Here is a 26,121-nt window from a genome sequence, read left to right as displayed (position 1 = left end):
ACTCAGTTAAATAACGAACAGAATAGTTAAAAGTAATGTTCATTTATTCATTCCTCATGAAGGAGAATCGGAATTAGTTATGTGTAATTGACCTAAAGTATGCAAATGGAATTTATTGAATACTGCAATTCGTTATCGACAAGGAATGTGACATTAAATATCGAAATTTATTTGTTTTATTTCCGACAATAATATTGGCCAACGAATTTACGTATTTTAATAGGAAATACTTATTCTGTTTGTAAAAAAAAAGAGTTTCAATGTGAGATCTAACAAATGTATTAACGTCTCTACTAATTTATAGGAAATTTATTAAAATAAGACTTACCAATTCTTTGAAAATAATCCTGTTTGTTAATAATCCGAGAGTGAAAGTGATGGGGTAATTGCCCCTGGGTCGTCCTGCCGATGTTGACCTGTCGCAGACATTGGCACTTTATAACACAGCTGGTGTCACTCACAGGTCACTGCACTGTCTTTATTTCAAAACACTTTTGTTTTCACTTTCACTTTCTGGAGAATCCCTGGTAAAAGGTATTGTCCTTCCCGACGCCTCCGAGGGTGTCCGAAAGGGGCCGATTATTTTAATATTGTCCTGGGCTGCTCCTGTGATTAATAATAATTCCCCAAGATCCATGTTGAAAACTGCAGGTGCTGTGAAAAGTCCTCAGAATTTAGATTATGCGGCCGTATAAACTTATACGGGTGCATCTCGTTCTCTTGAAGAATTTGATGTACCGCGGAGCGATGCATACTGAAATAAAATACAGAAATGTATTAATAAATGAAGAAGGATACTTTAATATTAACGTTTAAATACTATTAACATTACTTACCCTAAACGGCGAGCGACGTCTCCTATGCTTAGCGTTCCATCTTCATGGAACTCTTTGACTACCTCGCGTTCCTTTTGCACTCGACGTAAATATAAAAAATATAAAATTCTGCGTTAGTCCTTTGCAGAGACATTTCGATGGTTACTGTCCGGCAGCTCTCACGAAAATGCTCACGGGTCAAACATAGTTTTCTTTTCAAAAACCACTCTACCTTTACCCACCCCATGGCTGGATATTTTAACAAAAGTGTGCATATTGTTTGAAAGACTTCCCCGAGTCTGATTGCCATTTTTGAACGTCCGCACGTGTTTTTCGAAACAATCAATTATACGACAGCCGATAGCTGCGAGACTCGAATTCACCTGGATTGCCCATTGTCTCGTTTAGGCTTGACCGTGCAATAAATTGTGCGAAGACGAACTAACGAAAAGCTAATTACCTTAGATGACCCTTTTTAGCAGACATTAAACATTCTGGTATAGCACGTACCAGCAGTCGCTTTACAAAACAAAGTCCGGAGCCGTAAAATAGTTCATTTCTCGCACCGACTGCTTTGTATTTTCGTGCTATCTGGCCAGGTATTGACGAACGGTATGTGACCAGAGGACAAAAAACCGTGTACAATAATATGAATTATTATTAATCACAGGAGCAGCCCAGGACAATATTAAAATAATCGGCCCCTTTCGGACACCCTCGGAGGCGTCGGGAAGGACAATACCTTTTACCAGGGATTCTCCAGAAAGTGAAAGTGAAAACAAAAGTGTTTTGAAATAAAGACAGTGCAGTGACCTGTGAGTGACACCAGCTGTGTTATAAAGTGCCAATGTCTGCGACAGGTCAACATCGGCAGGACGACCCAGGGGCAATTACCCCATCACTTTCACTCTCGGATTATTAACAAACAGGATTATTTTCAAAGAATTGGTAAGTCTTATTTTAATAAATTTCCTATAAATTAGTAGAGACGTTAATACATTTGTTAGATCTCACATTGAAACTCTTTTTTTTTACAAACAGAATAAGTATTTCCTATTAAAATACGTAAATTCGTTGGCCAATATTATTGTCGGAAATAAAACAAATAAATTTCGATATTTAATGTCACATTCCTTGTCGATAACGAATTGCAGTATTCAATAAATTCCATTTGCATACTTTAGGTCAATTACACATAACTAATTCCGATTCTCCTTCATGAGGAATGAATAAATGAACATTACTTTTAACTATTCTGTTCGTTATTTAACTGAGTTTCGATGTAAAGACTTCTTATTAGACGTTAAGACAGTTCCGAGGAAAACTCAGTTGATCGCGCTCGCACTCCGGCGACTGGCTCGAAGCTTTCGCTCTCGCTTCTCGGCGCGCGTAATCCCGGCGCTTTGATTGGTCCGTGTTTTTCGTTAATAACTCGAAAACGACGCTTCAAACCCGATTTTTGCAAAGGAAAATGTTGCTTAGAATCACGTCAGCTACCTCCCATTTCAGGGACCTACACGAGTTGTGAGACACCCTGTATAGTAGAGAACGATCTCGGAGTAAGGCCCTGATGGATGAGATTTTGTACAAAATACTCAGAGGAAGAAAGCTGCATTTCTCTCATTTATGCGAAATAAAAAAATTTTGTTGTATACTTTCGACTTATTTTTTCATGAGAATTCGTTTTTATCCTGTTATACTACATATAATCTAATTACATATTCCATCACTATAGTATCCCAATGTAGAGATATTTCCATTATAGTATAGCCGCTGTATCATAAATTTTTTTCTAATATAATATAATTTTTTAGCAAATAACGGACGACAATTTAACCTTCTAAAGGTCAGTTAAGATGACCTTGACAGTACCAAAGACTTCTTAATGAGGATATTTACCGAATTTTTCAATCAGCACTTGTAAAAATGAAAAGTGTCAAAATGAATCCGTGACATAAACATACTATAAGTGTATGCAAAATATAAGAAACTGAATATTGAAGATTTGTCCTACTGTCGATATTTATTATTAACTATCGACTATTCTTGGTGAAAATTTAAAATAATCGTAATTTTATTTTCAACATAGCAATCGATTATTTTAACGATAATTAATTATTCCCATTACATATGCTTTCATTAAAGCATTAAATCACCTCTTTTTGAATAAGGACGTTCCTCATAAAATGGTCGAGTAGCTCAAATGTAAATTAATGTAACACTCAATTGTGAATAACAAGGCAATCAACGTACTAAAGATAACTTCATAAAGGTATGTCCAGAAAAATAAATCAATTGGTACAAAATCTCTGAAGCGTGTAGAAAATTCAACAGTATTTCTTCGCCCAATCTGCCCGAAAGTGTTGCATCGAGATTGATCCTTATATCAAGATAAAAGTGAGGAAATGTCCCATCCCATCGGAAATAAAACTCTGCGTCTTCAAACATCTCCTGAGTGCGTGGACCGCAATATCCGAATCCCTGCAATAAATCGAAGTAATTCTCGACAATGAAAGTTTGCTCAAGAAAGAATGGGTTTATTGTGTCTAACGCTAATAACACATTAATTTTAGCGAACTCAATAGGTTCAGTTATATCTATTAATTGATCTATTAACTTAAACATGATCAATGCCCTAAACGATTTTATTTGCAAGTGTTTCATTTCCCGCACATTTGGCCAAGTACCATTCACAGAATTCATCTTTTCGGTGAGAATTATTTTCATTAAAAGCGTGAATTATTGTTAAAATGTACTTTTCCCAATGACCTCATTTCAACTTGCAATGGACTCTTGATTTTGAAATTCTTCTTTTACGATCCGATTGTCATGTGGATTTTGTTGGGGAACACAGAAGTACTTTCGCCAATTGGTCTTCCTTTCACGACTGGTGGGACTGGTGGGTGTACGAGATCTTTTCCAACCCAACGTTGCTTATGGTTGCCCTGAAGAGTTCTATTCAATTCAAACGTATCTATAATGCCAGTATTAGTATGTCATGCTGAGGCATTTTTATTATACTATCGTCCAAATATTCTTTGCATTTCCGTAATGTTTTCATATCCCCAGTAGGATTTGATGACAAATTTTTTTCCTCAAATATTAATCTGGTATTATTAAATAATATTTTTATTCGTTACGAAAACAAAAAATCAATAACAATACTGTATGGTAGATTTTGAAGGATAATGACATGCATCCATATTGTTATCAACAGGGGCAAGAAAAGGGTGACTATCAAAGAAGGTGGCACTTCTGCTTGTGGATGAAAGAAAACATATGCGAAGATGGATTCTCTTTCCAGTATTTTTTTTTTTTTTAATTGGATGCTTAAGGTCACATGCACCTTCTTAGGTTATTAGTGACCACATTTGATTTGGCACTATGTCATAAACGTATTAATATTACATTTCATAATAAAGACCGATATCTATCAAAAAAGCTAGAATTTTTCTACACAAATTTACATTTTGTAGCATACTTGTTACGTTTGAAATGTTATATTGCTTCCTTTTAATGCGATATTTAAGGCACTGAGTTAAGATGTGATCAATGGAAATTTGTGCATTACACATATCACAGATTTTTGGGTTTGATTTAGAAATAAGAAATGAATGAGTTAATTTGGTGTGGCCAACTCTTAATCTAGTTAGTATTACTTGATCTTTTCGATTCATAAAGATTGCCGGGCTAATATCGTATATATTATCACGAATTTTATGTAAAGCTGTAGGTGGTGAAAATTTCCAAACTGTGTTTCAATGTTCTTTTACGACTTTGATGAGGTGTTTTTGAAGGCCTTGGTGGGGCACAGGTAGGATGAGCATTTTGGATGTTGTAGTGCTTGCCTTTTTTGCTGCTAAATCTGATTCTTCATTTCCTCTAGTGCCTATGTGTGATGGAACCCAGGAGTATAAGAGATCTTTACCAGTTCTATTAAGCATAGCATTTTTTTCAATAATATTCTGAATTATTGCGTTGTTAGTTTCTAGGTTTTGTATAGCGGATATAACACTTTGGAAGTCGGTTAAGTCGATTCTTTTGATTTTGAGCCAGCTGTAAATATTTGTTTGTGACTTGAATAACCATTTGTTAGTTCCAGATATAAGGTTTGGAGAATACTGCGGTCTGTATATTCAGAAACTTGTAGGAATTTGTCAACCATACAAGGTAGTTTTATTGTCCATGGCGGAATCGCAAATTGTTTCCTTGGAAATACTGAAGGAATTTTCGTTTGTATGTTCTGTAGACACTCCTTTAATCGGAGGTGTAGTGATTTCGGACACTTATGTTTTGTATAAGGATTGTGTGAATATTTTCCAGCTATTAATAAGTCGTGTATAGGGTTTGACGGTGTCGCAAGTTTAGACACAGCATAAGTTAGATTCAGTTGTTTCCTTCTGATTTCAAATGGCGGCACATTGGCTTCAGCTAGCAAAGCTGCAATTGGACTGGTCCAGAATGCTCCAGTTGCAATTCTAACTCCCGCATTATGGATTGGCGACATCATTTTGAGGAGATACGGTTTTACCGAATCATATATAATCGAACCATAGTCTATTTTAGAGAGAATTAAGGCTTTATACGTTTTTATCACAATATGGTATTCAGCTCCCCAGTTTTTTGACGCTATGGCTTTTGAGGTATAGAGTCCATGAGTGTTTTCCGTCGAAGATGTAAATATAAAATTTCATTTTTAAGCTACATTGTTTAAGCAATTTTGTTATAAACAATATATATTTTTAACACGCTTAATTCACTTGACATAACTAAATAATAAATGTCAGAAATTGTATTTTGAAAGTCGAACAGTTAAAAATATAGTTTTAGAAGGTGTTTCATACGTAGTGCCAAACGAGTGCGGTAATTTAGGAGTTGTTTACACCTCAAATATTTATAAAAAATATTTGTAAAAAAGAAAAAAAAACATGTTCCCTAATTAACTTTTCCCTTGATGTTTTACTAGATTTCATTTCGATTAGATCAAAACTAATTTTTTTGCAGCAAGAAATTGGTCATATTAAGGGTACTTCACCCCCTAATTTTCAATCCCCTTCCAACATACCTAGGCCAATTTTTGTGTTGTATCGAAGGATACTTTCATACCAAAAATCATCAAAATTGCTTCACTGATCTCAAAGATATCGCAATTTTTCCATTTTACCCTCACACTTTGGGGGGTTGTTTCATACCCTAAATATGTTTTACCGCAGATAAAAAAAAATACGCGTCCCCTAACTTTCCATGTACTATAACATATCAAAATTTCAGAAAAATCGGAGAGTGACACTTCGGTAGGTTTACTTGTTGGTCCACATTTCAGTATTTGATGTTTTATTGTTTAGTGAAGATATGTAGTTCAGCCACGACTGTTTTTTGGTTTGTTTCAAGGTTTTCCTAGCTATTGCTCTTCTAAGTTTGAATTCTATTAGGTTTGCGTCCGTCTTATGCTTCTTGTACACGTTAAAGGCATGTTTTTTATTTTTTATGGCGTCATCACATTTTTGATTCCACCATGGGAGACTTCTATTGCATTTGTTATTTGAAGTTTTGGGAATGGAGTGTGTGGCTGCATTGATAATCAATTTTTCGAATTCTTGCAGTAACTCATTAATTCGTTCGCAGTTTTCAATATTTGGTTCATTTAATAATGGGATACCTTGTTCTATTATTTCGCGGTAATTTGACCAGTCCGCTTTTTTAAATTTCCATTTGGGTGTGAATATAAAATCATTTGTATTTTTCTCCTTTAGTGTAATAAATAAAGGAAAATGATCGCTGTTGTATAGATCTTGGGAAGTTATCATTTCTAATACATCGCAGATGGAGGGACTACAAAAGGCCAAGCCAATTGAGCTAATAAGATCCATTTGTTGGGTTGAAATGAGTTGGTTCAGTCTCCAGACCTTAACGCCATCGAGAATTTGGAGGGCGAACTAGAACGATGAATTAGAAAGACTGCAATACACTCAAAAAATGGATTAAAAATTCGACTACAAGAAGAATGGAACAATATTACTAGTGAATACTTATAAAAAATCATTTCAAACATGGCTAAGCGTTTAAGACAAGTCATTCATCATATCCAACAAGGGATATCCAACAAAATACTTGAATTTTTGCTTAATCTCAGGTAAAATGTATGTACATAACGTAGATTTTTGTAGTGTCCAAATATTTTTGTAACGCGTTAAATACACATCGTTTTGTTTATCCTTCATTATGTAATGACATGTTGCAATAACAAAATAATTTTTTATGTTTCTGTTATCTATAATAAATAAGTAAACATGGTAAAAAAATTGCGGATAAATAGTTTAATAATTTAGGAAGATATAAAACATGATACTTAATAGTATTATAGTGTCGGGATATTAAAGTGAGTAACTGTATTCAACCCCTGTCAATACATTAGAAGAATTGCAACAAAGGACTGAACATTCTTCGGGCACGAAATAAATGTGATGACGAATTTTGAAAAAATGATGAGAAAACAATTCAATAGTGCTTAGAGAAAAATGGTGGACACTTTGAACAACTTCTGCAAATTGTGCGAATTTCTGTGGTCACTGCGGACAGAACAATCACGGAATGTGATACACAGATACTATGGACGAGACAATCATGGAGCGTCTGTGTTTGTTTTGTGCAGATTCCTCATTCGAAGCGCGAGCTATCGAATATGACAGTTATTCTCTTTACTTGTCAATTCCATACAGTTTGTTGATTTCCTCTTTTGAATTTTAACAAACTTCATGTCATTCAACGCAGCATTTTAAAATTAATGAAGATTCATTAATTTATGAGTCAGTGAAATTTTAATAGAATCTTGTACACTGCTCGCATCGTAAATTCGTTTATAAGGTAAGTGCATAATAATATTCTTTAATTTTATATCGTTAAATAAGAACACATTTTTAAAAAACTATTTATATATACTATTTATTGTTAAAAACTATATATTTATATATAATCAACGACAATTTTTTTTATCTTTATTTTCATTTCACCCATACAATTAGCTCCGTCAAAAAATGTATACTTATGAATAATGGCGAATTTTATAACTAGATAGTGGTTAACACATACTACGATTTTGTGCGATTTGTTTATTCACGACCACAGTCAACCATCTTGTTGTTGAGGTTTTGATTGATCAATGTTTCTTATTCATAATTCAGAAATGAAAGTTCCATGAACATTTTGGTAAAGGAAAAGGTTGTTCAGTATCGCCGTAGCTGCCACCCTGTGAAATTATGCTCGTCAGTAGTATCATTGCGTAACAAAAGAAAAACAAAAATTCACAGTTCGCTTGGTGACTCGTGACCCCTAAAAGCATTTAGATAAATATTTGCTGTTCAGCTAAGGCAATTTAAGACCATATTACAAAAAAACATGTTACAAGGCAGTAAAGCAAAAATTTAAGCAATAGTCAAACTGAACGATGTTATTACCTCCTATATGAAAAGGCCATGAAAAAGATCACCGTTTCATATATTTGGGAAAACCCACAAATTTTACAAATATCACCGCCTAGACCAGTTGAAGCTCCAGTGTCCCTACCTTGATCTAATGGTAGTCCCCACAAAGTAGATTCCATCTCCCGAAAATTTATAAAAATCTAATTAACCAATCCGAAACGCTGTTAGAAAAAGCCCCACTACAAAATAAAGTTTACCTCGGAAGAAATGATTGCAAGAAAGAATAGATTCAAACGTACCAGCACGCAAACAACATCTAGTTATCACTCTAAAATGCCGCCCGATACAATTTGTAAAAAGCATACTTTAAAATTATTTGTGGTTTTCAGTAAATATTGGGTTGTTCGAAAAGTCATTTCGTTTTTTTCCATGAAACGAAATACGATTTTCTTATAGTGAATAAATATTTTACTTTATTACATATTGTCAATTCTGGTCCAATACACTTTACCATCTTTCTAACAGTAAAATAATTCCACATTCATAAAATATTTGTTCCTTGCTGGCAAAAAATTAATGTAAGTAAATTTTCACCTCCTCGTTTGAAGTGAAGGTTTTACCGTTTAAAAAATTCTGTAGTGATCGGAATAAATAATAATAACCAGTTTTGGCACTGTCGTTCTGTTAATACGTCTTCTCTATACACATCTGACAACTTTTTTCTTGCTTAAACAGCATTTTTACCTTTACGATAGTAAAAAAGTAAAATATGCCGAAAATACTGCTTTTCTCTTTCCATATTTGATGGGGTACCAACCAAAAACTAGTGCGTAGAATCAATGGAAATTTTTCACAAAAAAGCCTTGCTATATCAATTATTAAAATGTATAATGATTTCCGGCTTAAATGTGAAGGTAGCTGTAAAAAAATACAATTAAATCCTCTGTCGAGAAAAAACGAAATTACGTTCCGAACAACCTAATATATTATAAGTGTTGCATTTAACATCAGCGTATTCACTATCCATTCTTCCAACAATTCATTCGCCGTTAAGTTTGCATGTGAAGTGACATTTGAAGAAAGTTTCTTTCACAACTAAAATTGATTATTTTGCCCACGCGGTAACAAGTAATTTGTATATTTGTATAAAAATATACAATAAATATATGTATAAAAATACAGCATCAAAATTCGTTTTTATTTAAAAATATAGAGTTTAATGTTTTTTTTTATTAGGGATATTGATAGAAAATCAATAAATTACAGCACAACAGAAACACTTTAATAAATACTTAAATTGGTAATCGCATGGTATCGCATTTAATATTGGAATATAACGTAAAGAGATGAAAAACATCAAAAGGAAACGCACCTGTGTTTAATTAATTAAATGAGCGCGACTTATTTAATTTTTATATTTTTATAAGAGTAATAAATCAAATAATAAAAATGATTTAAATAACACTTTAAAAATGTCAAACACCGCTTACGCACACTTCTGTTGTATGCATTTGATTATTTTACATTGAGAAAAAAGTGAAAAGTGTCGAAAAATATCATCTACTAGCATTTTTAATGCAAAAACCATCTAAGATTAATTGAAAGACATTTTAGTGCTTATGTATAATCTAAATCTTCAAGAGCAATCGTGACCAGGAAATGAAAATTGTGTTATCCGAAAGGTTCGAGAAAAGAATCAAGATTCTGGTATCTCGACTATAGTATTACTTTGTGTATGCTGCATTGCTCTAAGAAATGCCATTCCATAATATTTCAATTTGCTTGGGGGATAAAACCACACTAGAATCCGAAAAAAGACCTAAATTTGGCAATTTATTTTGGAAGTACGACAAACGGAAAAGAATTTCTTTTCAAAGGGTTTATTTAACATATTGAAGTAAGAAAAATAATTTTTTTTATTATCATTTTCGTAACAATGGAGGCGACATAGCCCATCAGTGTAAATAGCTTTTGCAGAAACACCACCACGGGAGGTCGGATTTCTCGCCATGTGTAAGTCGTGGAATGAAAAATCAAAAAAATTTATAATCTGCATACAATTGACTTTGGAAATACATAGAGCTGTTTTGATTAATTAATCTCTCTAGAATGATCATTGAATTGTTTATAAAAAAAAGTTTGCATTAATCAAAAAACGGCTACGTACTTCCAAAGACAATATTGTTGTGAAGCTACCGTCAGAATTTTAATTCCTCTTTTAAACCGTCCTCTCAGTATGAAAAAAGTGGTTTCGAAAAAAAGGCGTTGAAAGTTTTATGAACATCTTAATTCTTGAATTTCCTGCTTACTTCTAATCTGCAATTACTGCACCATACATTTGGCCATCCAGCTCGATGTTCATCACCTCCTGTACCTACCTGGATGTTTTCTTTGTTTTTTAGGTAGCATGTAAATTTATTATTTTAAATAGTAAAATAAAATAATTTTAAGAAAAAAAATATGCCGACTTCGAAATGCACCAAAAAGTATAAAATAATTTCTATTTCCTAATGAAGTAATTTCTATTTCATTCAATCATACAATTACGTAACAGATATGAATGAAACCTATTTACTCGTTAGGTAGTATATTAAATACATTTCAACTTTTTCGGAGGCGGCGCATAATTAAAAATATCTCAGTAAACGTTGCTGCCAATAACCAGTTGATTGTGGTATGGCGTATTGGAAATTAATAAATCCTGAGAAAGAATACGAACCATTATAGATATATCTGGTAATATACGTAAATATAATGACTACATCTTTATTTCGCAACGTTTCTGATATAAATGAAATTGAATCGACTTCGTTCGCATGTGGAAGCCATGGATCTAAGAACCTACAAACGGAGCCCACGACGCGGGAATTACCAAATTTGCGGCAGATAGGCTCTATCTTTATAGAATATGCGGCGATCGAGTCTTTTTGTCGCATACTCTATGAATCTAGATAGACCATAGTTATATTCTATACGCACTAACACCTACTTACTTCGCAGGGTGCTGTCGAGTTATATGTATAGAAAAAAAAATAGCTATACAAGCTTTGCCTATGTTCGGCTGTCCAAAGGTTGACATGTTCAAGAAAATCTTTTAATTTTGCGCCGCCTCCGAAAAGGTTGAAATGTATTTAATATACTACCTAACTAGTAAATAGGTTTCATTCATATCTGTTACGTAATTGCATGATTGAATGAACTAGAAATTACTTCATTAGGAAATAGAAATTATTTTATACTTTTTAGTGTATTTCGAAGTCGGTATATTTTTTTTCTTAAAATTATTTTATTTCACGCTTTTTAGTAGAATGGGGAGAATTGTATAGGATACCGTGAGACAGTTCTTTCGGGCTTTTTTTGTCTGCGTAAATGCCATGAACATAATTAAGTAAAAGACAACATGGATATTCGTTTTTCAATTTTTTTTGCAACAATAATCCTTTGCAACTAAAAAATGAAAAAATTTTTGGTAATGGTACCAATGGGGAGTCAGACTCTACAAGATGCGAAAGGCTTCGTTCCGATCGCACCACCCACCTAGGAAAAAACCGGCAAACATGCATAGAAAAAAAAATAAGGGACACTCTTTCAGGGACAAGTACAAACTAATTACATCATGATTGAGGGTGCTTTCTCCATTTGTTCTTTGTTAACTTTCTTTGCAAAAATTTACTGCGCATGTGTATCTCTTACGGTTTAGGACTGCGCAATGGTCAAAGTATCCGTAAAATAATAGCACGTCCTGCGCAACAAATTTGCTAACAAATCAAATTGATGCATTTTTAGAACGATACGGAGACTGTACCAAGCAATGGGAATAATACACCAACATCAACGTGAACTCATCTTGCTGCATAAGTCGCGTGTCAAAGCTTAGTTAGTGTTTTGGTACAGTGCATTGTAGTTGCCCTTTCTTGTCTTTCCCGTGCATAGCACAGGGCGTTCCACTAATATTAATAACAATAGTTTTTCGCTAATATCACGAAAACTAAAGTTATATAGGAAAATAATATTAGGAAAAACTCGTTCAGAATCATACCACTAATAACGTATTAAAAGGACATAGAAATCGTTCGAAGTTGGTTTCAAAAGTTAACAACAATTTTCGTTAATATCTCGAAAACTAAAGCTTTCCGCGAAATTTGTATATGAACAAAATTGTTCAGAATCATGTCCGTGATAGGATATTAAAAGCGCACTAAAATCGAGAAAAGTTTATTTCAAAAGTTGCTGGTTGTTTTGCAATAACAATACTTTGCAATTAAAAAATGAAAAATTTTTTGATAATGGTACCAATGGGGAGTCAGAACCACCACCCAGAAATATTTTATTCATAAAATTTCTAATCCTTTAGTTTTATTGAATTTAGATACAAATTTATTCACAAAAGACAATGTAATAAAAATTGATTAAGCTAAAGTTGAATGCTAGCTTCTGAAGATTATGCTATATAGTGTGCGCAATAATAAAAGTCAATGAAGAAATTCATTATTAAAAGCCAAATATTCCGTATTACGACGACTGGTATTCCGGCGGACTTATACCTGTCCGCTAGACCTTCCCTGGCTACCGATGGAACAATAAACATCTGATATTATCCAATTGTTAAGAACGTGACAAATTATCGCATAAAAAGAGCTGACCCTCTTCGAAAACAGATCTCAACTCACTTCTCCGTAAAAAGTAGAAGAAAATTGTATATGTAATACTTATTTTTAAATTGCAATAAACAAAAAATTCCAAAAACACGTATCCCTTATTTTGATCCATATTTTTAGTATACAAAGCTGCAAAAAAATCGAACTGCATTTAGGGTGAAAAATTGAAAAAAAAGTGCATTTTTTTAATATATTATCTAAATAAATAATTTCTCCCGAAATTTTTGACACTAACTAAATTCTTGACTAAAAACTACACAATTTAAAAAAAATTCACCTTCCTACACCCTCTAGTTTCCGAGATATTAAGGAAAATGTGTTTTCAACCCCGAACTTTGAGGGTTATTTTCACCCCCTCAACATCAATCTGCGGATGTCCGCAGATATAAAAAAATACGTGTCAAATGATTTCTAAAAAGCTACCACATATGTCAATTTCATTAAAATCGGCGTGTAACACCTTGGTGATGTCCCTTGTCAGTACGCGCTCTGAGAAGCTGTGGCAAAATCGATAATTGAATCTTTTAAAATTTTTTTCCTCTATAAATCAAATGGCATTCTGTTCCTATGATTCTAAAGTATCGTTTAAGTCAAAAATATCGATTTTTGGAAAATCCTAGAGTGATTTTACCCTTTAATTAATTCCTTGTACATTGGTAATATGTATTCTATTGTATTATGTATTGGTATATGTATTCTAAATGCCATAATATAATTTGTCGATATAAATAATCAATAAATTAAAAACAATTTTCTATAACTTCTAGCAGCGAACATAAAAGTCCCTATTATGCAACGAGTTGGACAAAAGTTAATTCCTCAATTAACACGATAAAATACCGACTCTATTTACTTGGAATAGGTAGAGAAAGAAACTCATAAATCGCGAATATCATGCCGTACTATTGCGAATGAGCAACGGAAACATGAAATGGCACTCTATCATAAATATGCGTTTTATTGCACATTGATAAAATAAAAGAATTTCACCGACGCGTAAAAATATAGCGAAATTGTCTAACTATGTGTTAGAAGTAGCTAAAAAAGATATATATTACCACTGTTTGATTTATGATACTCTCAAAAATGCAATTTTTTTTAGTAGTCCCTCAGCCAATTGTTAAGGGGTAACACCACTCTAGGATTTTCAGAAAGTCGATTTTTTTTTTCTTTGCTAAAACAATACTTTAGGGTCTTAAGAACAGAGTGCCGTTTGATTTATAGTAGAAAACAGATTTTAAATGGTTCAATTATCAATTTTGCCGCAGCGCCTCAGAGCGCGCACTGAGTACTTGCGCGGTATGTTGCAATTCATCGCTTTCGTATTATTGTTATCATTTAAAATAATAAGTTTACTTGTTTCCTACAAAACAAACAGAAGTCTCCAGAAAGCTAGAGAAGGTGGCAAACACCGATCTGGATAGCCAAATGTATAGTACAGGCATTGCAGATTAGCGGTGAACAGAGAATTTAAGGATCAAAATGTTCATAAAACTTCAAACGCGTTTTTCTCGAAACCAGTTTCTTCATACTGGGAGGACGGATTTCTCGGTGACTATCTCATGGATTGAATTGAAATTTTTACAGTAGCTGCACAACAATATTGTCCTTGGAAGTACGTAGCCGTTTTTTGATTGAATGTAAACTTCTTTTTTTATAAACAATTTAGTGCTCATTTTTCATGCAAAAAGTCGATTCATTCCTTAAAAAACGCATAACTTCCACAAAAATTGATTAATCAAAAAACCCCTACGTACTTCTATAGCCAATGGTATACAGATTCTAAATTTTTTTGATTTTTTATTCCGGGACTCACACATGGCGAGAAATCCGTCCTCCCGTGGTGGTGTTTTTCCAAAACATGTTTCCGACGATGGGCTCTGTCGTCACCATTTTGTAAGAAACTGACAATAAAAAAATATTTTTTTGTAGTTCAATATGTGTTAAATAAACTCTTTGAAAAGAAATTCTTTTCCGTTTGTCGTTCTTCCAGAATAAATTGTCAAAGTTAGGCCTCTTTTTCGGGCTCTAGAGTGGTGTTACCCCTTAAATAAGGTAACAAAGTGTGATGACCAAAATAAAATTTTGTTTTAAAAAACGAATGATCTATGTATTTACGGAAAAATTAGACAAAATTCGATAAGAGCTCAAGCCTTGTTTTCTGAACAATATCCAAACTGTGTACTTTGGACCAAACATTTCAAAGACCGTAAAAAAAATTGAAAGAAATTTGAGAATACGTATATTACTCATCAAGAGTTACATATTTTAAGAGTCGTTCCGCATATTATCAGTAGCTCTTCATGAAATACAAATGAATGAAACATTTTTTCTTCAATACCGTTCACCGATGAAACTATGTGTATTATCTATGCAAATTTCAGTTTGCATAATATGCATTACTGGAGGACCGATAAGCCACACTGATTACAAGTTACGTACTAACGACGATGGTCGGTTAACTTGTAGTGTGGAGTCATTGATGATGTAATACTTGTACATTTTATTAATTAAAATGATACTGGTGATCGATATGAACAATTTATACCGAGTACAGAAGACTTCATTACAAAAGTGTACCACTAAACATTCGCCAAATTATGTGGCTACAGCATAACAGATGTCTAGCACATTTGTTCAGACTAAACTACGTTAGATTTTTTCTTGGAAACAATGAAAAATGCTGCTCATTAAGAAGTGTAGGAAAAGATATGAGAGTGGTGGTGCACTGATTTAATTTAGCCCGTGCAAAGTTCTAAAACACTATCTTTATTTATAAATCACGAAGTCGTAGACATTATTTCTAACTCTTAATGCTAATACCGACTTTTTAACCTTTTTCTCGCCTTTTCAAAACGCCGCAGTACGCCATGGTTCGCCCGTTATCGTCTCTTTTTTTTCGATCCTCATTTCTACCGTTCATATACATATTCAGAGATTATCGTCCGCTCATTTTTTCGCTTACAACGTCAGCAACCATTATGTTTAGATAAATAGATTACCAACGCTTGGTCATTAACCCACGGCTGTTTTCGCTCCCTACAGAAGTAACCACTACTCTAGAAAATAAGGCATAATACAGTAAATGTTCGATATGTGCACCATTCTCGGGACCGAACTGGTACAGATATCGTACAGTTCCTACATTTCGAGCGAAGGAGACTGAACGTAAACAAACAGTGACCTACCAGAAGGATACTCCTAATGCAAGAATAAAACTTTTATTTTTGATTTTTTTTTTGTGAAATTTTTTCCATCATATTTGTAATATTTTTCTCATTAAAATGAGACCAAACACGACATACTTCGGAACATATTTGCTTGTAATTTCAAATGTTACGCGTACATCGATGACTTTACTCTAATAAGATATTACAAGTAAATATAACTGAAATTACGTCGTATTTGGTCTCATTTTAGTCAGGAAAATGTCACGAATATGATGGAGAAAGTTATATAAAAAAATGGATGAAAAATAAAAAAATTAGCTGTAAGGAAATAGAAAATCGACAGACGATCGGCACGGGCCACGTGCGTTTTGTCAGTGCATTCCCCTTCCGCAGGGAAACTCCGCTGGGCCTAAGTGGCAAAAACAACCATGCTGACGGAGGTGTCTTCAAGATGGGACCGTGTTTAGAGAGACATTCCTGTTTGGCTTTTGCCGTGATACGTTTCTAGTAAAGCATTTAGTATTCCACATAAAACGCCCACTGTTCATTTAGCGAAAAACCTCATCTTTACTTTTATTCCATCCATTCATCCTACATAGCAATGCTCAAGTATTGCAAACAATCGAACAGACTTTTGATCTTTGCCGACTACTACAATCGTAGCGTCTCTTTCTTTTTGACTCGCTATCCTCTTCGACGTGAGAAACTTTTATCGTCAATTAAACCAGTAAATATAGCCCAAATTATGTCGTGTATGGTCTTCTTTTAATCAGAAAAATGTCAAGAATTAATTGGTAAAAGTTTGATAACGAAAAAGTCAAAAATAAAAAAGTTTTATATTTGCATTGGTATTGTCTCACGGATACACTAAGGCCCGGGTCACGTTACATTTCCCGGCGAGCGAACTTTGGGCGTCTCAAGGGGTCTTCCCCCCAGCGGTGGGGTAACATTTTTGCTGATATCGGAAAGGACATTTTTGCGTATATAGAATGAACACTGTAACGCATACGAAGGATGTTTAATGCTTCAATATCAAATTCTCAGCAAAGACTCTTCTCTCGCATCTTCCTGTACAGAGTATTTATGTCTTCACAGGACGTTGGTAAGGGAGAAAAACACGGGGTGGGAAAGGGGATGACATCTTCCGAAATCGGGAATTCTCACTTTCCCCTGCGGCGGTCATCCGGCCCAAAATCGTTGACCGGTGACCCATCCGGCCCTCGACTTACCAATTACCGTAACAGTAATAAACTCAAGGATCGTCTCGACTTTTCAAACTACATATACCGAAAAAAAGAAATACAACTACGCCAACCCTGGGCTCAATGTGCCTACCAACTGGTAAAACGGACAACTAATGATTCCTTGGTCTTTTATTGCTGCTATGGCAAACCTTCAATATTCCAAAACATCCTAAAATCTAAAATTATGTCTACATTATCATTTATGTTGATAAATTCAATAGTTGCAATGGCATCACCACATTCTGATCAATGCAACCATTACATTAGATGATGTTATGTTATTGTAGTCAGTAATAGTCGTGGCAAGTACACTTTAACACTAATATTTGCAATATGAGGAGAAAACGCAATGAAACAAAATTAGAAGAAAGAAAAATTGTTATACGGTTACATGAAGAAGGTAAATCATATAGAAATATATGAGAAATACTAAAAAGAAGTCGATTGACTGTACAAAGTATTATAAACAATTATAAAAAGAAGGAATGTTGCGGCATACAAAAAAACCGGTAGATTCCAAAAATTAACTACGAGAGAAAAGTGTAATATCGTCCGAGCTATTAAAGAAAAACTAGATATCAGTGCATCTAAAATTGCATCACACTTTAAAGAATACATATATGCTGAAGGAAGTTCACTCTAAAGCAGTGCTCGGATTTAGTTGCAATTTTCGGGCCGATTTCGGAGTAGACGCCTACCGCGCCCCCACTCCCGCGCTAGAGTGCTCACGTGACGCCGTGTGCCAGGGGCGTCGTACCATAGATTTGTCAGGATCCGTCCATGATTAAAAATTTTGCTTGCACTGTTAATAATTATTATTTTTACAGATTATTAAAGTTATTAATACTATGTTTACATCTATAAACATCTTCCATATATACATATGTTAAAAGTAGTCTTTAAAAATATTAAAACTTGGCAAGAAAGCAAAGGTAGATCCGAATAAACTCAAGGTTCTGGGGTAAGTGCCGAGAGGTCAAACTCAGTTCTCTTACCAAGGGCAAGGATGCCTTCCCCACTCCGTGGCCAGATCCTTAAGGAACAACGTTCCTATTGTAACGAGCCGATAAGGGCAGATTAGATCATGGACACTGAATCCTCCCGTGATTCAGTTCCATGAGTAATCCGGCAAACCCTGGACTCTGGAGTCATCCCTGTAACTAAGAAGTCATTCCTATGACTCAGGACGGCCCTTGGAGCTGGTATAGGGAAGGGGGCTTTTCTTCCACTATATACATGTATATAAGGCCCCGCATTCTTGCGCAACACAATATAATAATAAAGGTTTTCGAGCATACGCGTTTGTTCCTTTTTCTTTAAACTCTTTCGGCGTGACACTATACATTTAGGTAAAGCAATAACAAACTGTCAAAGAACACAGTCCTGCGACATCTGATGACCACTCGACTCCAAGTCAATAGCCATCATCTGTCGCCTTACTTAGACTCTCATAAACAACCTTTCGCTTAGACCTCACACGGTCTATCCCTATCATAAATCGTTCAAAGGCAAAATAGCACAGGCTAATTGCCCTCGACGATCCTACAAAATACGTTGACGCTATCACATATAATAACAATAATACATTTTATAATAATTACAATTTTGTCAATAGCTTTCCACATCACCCAGGAGGTACTACTGTTGATGCGTTCTTTTAAAGTGGTTTCTCCTATAGGCCTATTCCACTAAATAAAAAGAACGCACTTAGCAGGAAAGTCGAAATCGAAAATATTTCAATTTTCTTTCGATCTTCTGGGTCGTTTGAACTTTACTGCCAAGTCACTATCGTTTTTCTTATTTAGTGAAATAGGCCTATAGGGAAAACCAATTTAAAAAAAAACGCATCAACAGTAGTACCTCCTGGGTGATATGGAAAACTATTGACAAATTTGTAATTATTATAACATGTATTATTGTTAATATATGTATATATGGAAGATGTTTATAGATGTAAACATAGTATTAATAACTTTAATAATCTGTAAAAATAATAATTATTAACAGTGCAAGCAAAATTTTTAATCGCGGATGGATCCCGACAAATCCATCGTACGACGCCCCTGGCACACGGCGTCACGTGAGCAGTCTAGCGCGGGAGTGGGGGCACGGTAGGCGTCTACTCCGAAATCGGCCCAAAAAGTGCAACTAAATCCGAGCACTGCTCTAAGGCAATACAAAGAGTGCTGCATCGGGCCGGATATAACAGTAGAGTTGCGAGGAAGAAACCACTCATTAGCAAATTAATAAAAAAACGGATTAAAATTTACAGAACAATAAATAATGCTAGCGTCGACTTCTGGAAAAACGTAGTATTTTCCGACGAGTCAAAATTTAATATTTTTAAGTCGGACCGTAGTAAAAAAGTATGGCGGAAAGCTAATACTGAATTGGATTTCAAAAATATGCAACTGGGGATGGAGGTGAGGATGTATTGCTGCTTCTGAAGGCGGCAATTTAGTAATAATAGATAAAATAATGGATAAACATTTATATTTAAATATTTTAAAAGCAAGTGTACAAAATAGTGCAGATGAATTAGAATGAATTAGATTTATGAATTAGATGAATTTTATTTTCAGCAAGACTGTGACGCGAAACATACAGCCTGTATGTATAGTGCCTCAGTGGTTGTTAATACCAATACTCCCCACAGGTTAGTAATTCCTAAATCCTATCAAACATGTGTCGGCGAAAACATGACATAATGTCGAAAGAACACGTGAAAGAAATATTAAAAAGAGTATGGTGTAATATAGAATCTGACTTCGTTAAAAGTTTGTTGTTGTCAATGCTCGATACATTACGTGAAGTGATTTGTCGGAAGGGTTATCATACAAAATATTTATTTATAAAATTCCTGCGAAAATAATTGTGGCAATAATTAAGTGTACAAATACTTTTATCCCGGCGATTTCTTACAGTCTCGTGAATTTCAAGTCATTTCAAGTTACTACATGATGTATTGCTTCCGGTTTTGAGTCATTTGTTGGTGTATGTGTAATTTTTAATATACAGCTATATATGATTAAATATACTTAATAATATAGAAAATATTGTTCGTTTTATTTCTATATTTCTACATTTTAAATAGGTTCGAATTTACGTAAAGCACCCGGTCTATAGACCCACTAGTATATGGCAATTTACTCCTACGCTCATCACCGCTAAACGACGGATAGCTTCGAGACCGACTTCCTTAGTCGATGAACCTTCCGATTCATAAAAATAGTTCCTGTCCATTCTTACCATATATCACCCGTCTAAGGCACGGACTTACTAGAATGGCTTACTGACGAGTCCATTAACAGGTCCTCGGCGAAACGTTTTCTCCCTCTCATTCATTTTTCCAAGTCTCCGCCATTTTTTCTAGCAAACCGCCAAAAAAGTAATGCTACCTGAAGAATAGTGATATCTACTTCGAACAGGCTTATCACAATTGAAAATTGGAATCTTCAGTTGCTTATATTTCGAGAAGGGAACTACAGTTGACAAAATGATACAGGTATGTGTATTTTCAAGTGTAGAATGTCGCTTTCAGATTGTTTGTATTTTCGGAACGCGCTCTATATACACTTTAATAATTACAGATTAAATTAAAGTAACGATATGTAATAGTATTTAATGTTATTTTTACTACCTTAATATTTAATTTCTACTTATTTTCTAGTATTACTGTTTATTTTATTTTCATTTACCTTGTAGTATTATTGTATAATATTTGTTTACTTGATTGAATCGTACGATATAATTCAACTTTATTTTTAACGCTTTTGTCCTGTTATTTTACTTTTGAAAGTTGAAAGAACAACAAATTTATTACAATTAGTTTAGAATTTTATGCGCAATGGAAAAGTTAGAAAATAATATATGCTTACATTCTGATTTCATTGCACATTAGTATATGTAAAAATATCTTTATTTCATGTGTTGCTTTTTCGTATTCATGTTTTTTATATTCCTTTTTTATCTTATTCTCTTTATATTCACTTAATATTTGCTAATTGTGCTTGAAGACTATTCACAAAATTTAATTTTTTTTTACTATACATACTTTTTATAATTAACATGAATCTGTTTAAAGTTCAAAGGAAAGTCGAAAAGTCATGGTAAAAAGTTGTTCTGTTTATATTCATAAATTGTTGGAAAATTTATGTAAATATTTGACGATAATGTCAATAGATAACGTGTTATTTCAAGTGGTCGTTATCAATGACTCACATTGTAAATTGTAGATGTAATGTATATAAGTTATGGTAATTTTTAAATACATAGGCAATGTGTAAAATAAAGTGTGTTTTGTACTTAACATAGACTATTTCATTGTAGATATGTAATCAGGCAAAGTATCGACACCTCTATTGTTAACGTTTTCAACACTTATGCAATATACTTACAAACAATAACGTTTTATCGAATGCTGCATCGCAGATGTTACATGAGTCAAAAGTCTACATTAAAAACGAAAAACAGAATCGGAAGCTTATAGACATTATTCTATGAATTATTGCAACATTTTCATAACGAAACTAAGGTAAGAGCACCAGTGGTTGACACTGTACCAGTACTTGACACTGTTTCAAAAAAAGTAAATAAATAAGGAAACCACAAGTTGAAATACATCAAATCTTATTAATCTGAGTACTGTCACGCTTCAGTGGTTTAATTGCGAACTATTGTGGATATCCGCCATTCAAAAATGTAATAGCAACTGATTAATCAAATTTGCGCACGGCTCTTACGATTTTTCAGTGTTTTCTTATATAAATCACTAAGGATTCTGTTAAAATGTAAGTATTGCAAGTTTGTATAATTTAATCATTGTGAGTAAAAAAGGCATTCGTTTATGTTTGATACTTAAAAAGAGGTTTATCTATTAAAATTGGCAACAAGCAATGCTAAATTGTCTAAATACACTCCGTGTCAACTACTGAAACTTGTAATGGTCCATTATTCAATAGTTGAAATGTGGTGTCAACTATTACATTACTACGTGTCAACTACTGATTTTGTTCTTCTATCAATTTTGAGATGCTTCCTACGATGGGTAACTTCAGAAATTATACAGAAGAGACTATGCAAGCAGCTGTGAAAGATGTCCGGCTCCATAAAACTCCGTGTATAACGGCAACTAGGGAATTTAGTGTTCCGAGAGTATCTTTAAAATACAAGGTTGAAGGCAAACACCCAATTAAAAAAAAATGGGCCCAGCGAGATTATTAACTGATGCAGAAGGAAATGCAATAAAAAACTGATATGAGGATACCTCCGATATGAGGAGTGTTCGAACTCTTCATATTAAATATTTATTATTAACTCTTCATATTAACCCTTAATTATTAAATATTTTTTTGTAAACTTACTCAAGAGTAATCTTTTTCAAATGTTCGAAAAAATTCTGTATTCACACATTATCAAGACTAGTTCATTAATTGGATTTTCTCCCTACATCAACTACTGAAACAAAAGGATGTCAATTACTAAATTTTCTGTTTGCGCTGGGTGTCAACTATTGAATCAAATTTTAGAGCAAAAAAAGAAAAAATTTACAATCACCATCAAGAATGAATACTTGTAATATAATAGAAGAATAGTATGTGCAGCGACTGCTAATCATAAATTTTCCATAAAGTGAACTTAACCTGAGCTATGTGAGAGATCTATAACCTACGTTTCACAGACAGTAGCATTCTCTTTTTAGGAAATAATGTGATTATTACTTCAAATACATACGGAAAATGTAATATTACCTTATCGTTGCAGATAAAGTGCTGTCCACGTCACGTAAGATGGATTGCATAAGAAATGCAGGTCCTATTAGTTGTGTAACAGTAGAGTCAGTTTTCCTCTATTGCAATTATGAAACTATGACTCAGTACTTCCGTAATTTTTCCAATATTTTCATATTTTATTTAAAATATATTTAAATAAGGACTCCCATTTGACCCTGCACTGCCCAGCGACTCTTATGACGAAAACAGTATTGCATCAGTTACAGAGAACTTGGGAAATAGCTATTTACATTATGGACACTTCATTCGAGGTCAAAAGGACACAAGTCATGCATATAAATGGAAATAAATGTTCAAATATATAATATGATAAGTGATGTCAATTTTCTAAATAAATACCAGAAAATATATGTTACTACAGTTCACGATAGAAAGATGGATTTTCATTTCTTTTTAGTTATTCCATATATATTAATAGTGTTTATAGTGTTATTTATACTTTTTATAATGATATTTAATATTGTTCCTGAAACTATTATTTATGACCACGTTCGTAATATTGTTTAATAGGAATTATTTTTGGGTTTTATGTTGTAACAAATGCATTACGCAATATCAATCAGTCATGTGGATTACGACAAAAAGATAGGTTCACATGAAATAATTAGAGATATTTTAATATTAACCTTTAATTTTTTTATTCTGATATCTTGCACATTTATCACATACTTTGATTAATCCGAAAATTTAGTTTAGACGAATATTTTTATAGACACTTCTTGCAAATAGTATCCATACATTTCCTATTATGTTCATGTCAAGGGAACGAACTAGTCGGTCCAATTTATTTGATATTCTTCAAACTATTGTGTAATAATGTCATCTTTCTGAACAGGCACATTGTCTTGGAACATAGATTATATTTTACATTAAATTATATTTTGAATTTTTCTGTGTATTTTTCCGTTGCGTCTTATATTGCTGAAGTCGACTCAGGTCGGGTCATAAAAGTCAAGGGCTTGCTGACCATGGGGCAATGCTATATGATAGCAGTTTTTCCGCATTTCGGGTCAGTCGTGCGACAACCTCAATCAGTGTAACGTTTTACCCTTAAGGTTTCGCCTCCGTTGTATTCATTTTTAATAAACATCTTTTTCTTACCCTAAGCGATTCAGTACTCTTATTATTAGAGATCTTCAATAATAGCAAATTCAGACATTTAGGCAAACTGATCTCAAATCATCACGTATGCTTTTTTTGTTATAATGTTCGCTTTATTGTTTAAAAACGCAATGTCACTTTTTCCTTCGTCACTAATTGCCGCCCAGACCACAACGAAGTCACTACCGACTTACTTTTTTGACAAAATCATTTGATTCTTTTTTAAATCATGATAACAATAAAAAATTACTTGGATTATCTAAATTAAACATTTTTCGGTCTAAAGATATTTTTTTACTCAGTCGTACACGATAATATTGCTATTTTGCTTTCATCCCATCACAAACATCTTCAGCAGCTAGTAAAAATTTTCTTTTTATATCTATATACTTAATTACTGGGGTACATTTTAATAAATGTTGTATATCATGAATATTAATTGTGACTCCAGTTTCCGCTACTGTTGCACGAGCAGAGAGTCCAGAATTTGATGCAATCTGTAAAATTGTTCAGACATTTGCACTATCAAACATACTGAAGTGTAGAATAATTTCACCCTCTTTTAATAAAAACACACCTTTACACTTTTCTCAATTCTTCTTAAAATTTCCCTTTAAGAAGTACCCATTTTTAAAATTCCCCTTGAAATTGCTCTTTGAGAAATGTGAGAAAGTGAGAAAGAGATATTGAGTGCGATAACCTGAGAATCTGTGTATGTGAGAATGTGGGTGAACGAGGAGTATATTTGCGAAGGATGCATGAGGACAAAGTCAGTACATAGCGAGAATAGAGAGTAAAAGTAATTTTTGGCGAGATTTGTGAAACTGTAAAATAGCGAGATTACCGTGAAATAGTGAGATAGACTGTATTATATTAAAATTATTTAAAACAATTGTTCGATTTAATTCCAATCCTACACTGTTCTTTATTGCCGATATAATAGTGTGTGCACTTTTTTTATATTTGCAATAATTTTGGAGGAACGAAAATGACCCATAATTTTTTAAATGAAACTATACAGTTTTTCTTAGATAAATCAATTCTCTGAAATATTCTGAATAAAAAAGTACTAGGGTATAATGGTAAAAAAAAAACGATAATTTCTAAGATATTTTAAGTTTCTTTTTTAACATAGTATGTCATCTTTGACATCAGTGATAGTGGATATCAAAAAAATAACACAAATATGCACACCTGTAGTCATAGACGAACATTTTGATACCATATATGTAGGGGTGTACCTTGCCATCTTCTCACATAACTGCCGGCTGGAAACGGCTAAGCCGTTTTATATAAAGATTATATGATTATTCAAAAAAGATGCATGATCCTATATTTTTGCCGCGGACTGTACATTAATATTTTGCCGAAAGCAATTCAAGTAGTACATACATTATTGAGGAAATGTACATGTTATGAAGAGCCTAATTAATACTGATATTGTAGATAATAACCGATCATTATAAATAATGGCGGTGTAATAAATTTCACGTTGTGAATCACGATTTTTTCATTCACTGGTTAATATGATGATAATCCTATCTTTTTAACAGTACAGACGTTATTCGGTTAATACCATACAGGGTGTTACCTGTAACGCTACTCACGATTTTTCTCCCACTTGCAGCCACCCTACGAAAAAAAGTTTAGAATAAAATTTGCAGGGTATGAAATGCACAACAGATATTAGTAAAGCAAATTTTGAAAACAGTTTGTTCTCTTGGCAAAGTCAAGGTCACCTTGGGTTTCTTAAATAGGAACATACATTTTTTTTTATTCATAGCTTTAGAGGACATCGAGACGAATTCGAAATATATATTACATTATGTTTTTATTAACATATTACTCGATTTACAGAAGTGGAAAAATGTAAAGTACTTAGCTTTTGACTTTGGTAGGGTAACCATTATTTGGTTCCAA

General features: G+C 33.5%; 1 long non-coding RNA gene across 1 annotated transcript; it reads left to right on the top strand.

The window, feature by feature from the left end:
• The first annotated feature begins 19,214 nt into the window (after nt 1-19,214).
• Nucleotides 19,215-21,909, top strand: LOC143264992 (uncharacterized). Its single transcript, XR_013039037.1, has 3 exons — nt 19,215-19,731; nt 19,891-20,813; nt 21,638-21,909. It is a non-coding gene; the product is annotated as an uncharacterized LOC143264992 (long non-coding RNA).
• The last annotated feature ends 4,212 nt before the right edge of the window (nt 21,910-26,121 follow it).

Source organism: Megachile rotundata, chromosome 8 (assembly GCF_050947335.1).
Source record: "Megachile rotundata isolate GNS110a chromosome 8, iyMegRotu1, whole genome shotgun sequence".
Classification (NCBI taxonomy): Eukaryota; Metazoa; Arthropoda; class Insecta; order Hymenoptera; family Megachilidae; genus Megachile; species Megachile rotundata.
The sequence above is the reverse complement of the archived record's forward strand: the minus strand, read 5'-3'. Positions and strand labels throughout refer to the sequence as shown.